At 55.5% G+C, this 1,412-nt stretch overlaps 1 long non-coding RNA gene across 1 annotated transcript; it reads right to left on the reverse strand.

Moving 5' to 3' along the window:
• Positions 1–753: 753 nt before the first annotated feature.
• On the reverse strand, positions 754–1,204 carry LOC125534661. Its single transcript, XR_007294532.1, has 3 exons — positions 1,165–1,204; positions 871–1,080; positions 754–782 (listed from the first exon to the last, which is right to left on the reverse strand). It is a non-coding gene; the product is annotated as an uncharacterized LOC125534661 (long non-coding RNA).
• Positions 1,205–1,412: the final 208 nt, after the last annotated feature.

Below are 1,412 nucleotides of genomic sequence, written 5' to 3' on the forward strand. Positions count from 1 at the left end.
TTATATATAGGAAGTGCTATTTCGGCCATCGGGACAAGTTTCGGGGTCACCGGTATTGTACCGGGACCACCGGAAGGGTCCCGGGGGTCCACCGGGTGGGGCCACCTGCCCCGGGGGGCCACATGGGCTGTAGGTGGTGTGCCTTGGCCTATATGGGCCAAGGGCACCAGCCCCAAGAGGCCCATGCACCAAGAGAGAAAAAAAAGGGGAGAGTCCTAAAAGGGGAAGGCACCTCCGAGGTGCCTTGGGGAGGATGGACTCCTCCCCCCCTTGGCCGCACCCTTCCTTGGAGGAAGGGGCAAGGGCTGCGCCTCCCCCCTCTCCCTTGGCCCTATATATAGTGGGGAAAAGGAGGAGCAACCATACCTAAGGCCTGGCGCCTCCCTCTCCCTCCCGTGACACATCTCCCTCCTCCCGCAGCGCTTAGCGAAGCCCTGTTGGAATCCCGCTACTTCCACCACGCCGTCGTGCTGCTGGATCTCCATCAACCTCTCCCTCCTCCTTGCTGGATCAAGGCATGGGAGACGTCACCGGGATGTACGTGTGTTGAACGTGGAGGTGCCGTCCGTTCGACACTAGGATCATCGGTGATTTGAATCACGACGAGTACGACTCCATCAACCCCGTTCACTTGAACGCTTCCGCTTAGCGATCTACAAGGGTATGTAGATGCACTCTCCTTCCCCTCGTTGCTAGTCTCTCCATAGATAGATCTTGGTGACACGTAGGAAAATTTTGAATTTCTGCTACGTTCCCCAACAAACGGTAGATCCACCTGTTCCCTGGATGTTGAAAAGACATATTAACGGGATATATGACTGTGTTGAAAGGCATGACATGCTTTGGTGAATAGATTGGGGATGAACTAACCGGCGAGGGGCCAGCGTTCTGTGCCACAAACTCCTCAAAGCTCATCAGCACTGGTTGTGCTGGAGGGCATTGTGCTGGAGGGAACTGAGGACACCTGCCGGCCGCCATATCCTGAAAAGCCTGCTGCATCTGGCTATCCCTCTGCACTTGGTGTTCATAAAGCCTCTGATGCCACGCCATGGTCTCCTGGCGTGTGTACTCCAGGTAGGCCTACGGTATGACATGATGGAACTCATAAAACTACTAAATGCGGAAAATAAAGTGAGCAATGAAGATAAGAGGGAAAATACTTACAGATTGTTGCTCCTGAAAGAGGGACTGTGTACTGGTCACTTGCTGGCTCGTGCACTGGGTCAGGCTCGGGTCGATCCGACGAAGCTATGTGTAGGAGATACTAGGAGTGATCACAGCATCGAGAACCGCCTCCCGACCGTGCTCCTTGGGCCCCATGCTCACCACCGCCATGTCGTCCAGAGGCGCCGCAATGGGGTCAGGTGTGTCAGGATGCAACTTCAGATACGCTTCGGAGTAGGCCTGCTTCC

Source organism: Triticum urartu, chromosome 2, assembly GCF_003073215.2.
Source record: "Triticum urartu cultivar G1812 chromosome 2, Tu2.1, whole genome shotgun sequence".
Lineage (NCBI taxonomy): Eukaryota > Viridiplantae > Streptophyta > Magnoliopsida > Poales > Poaceae > Triticum > Triticum urartu.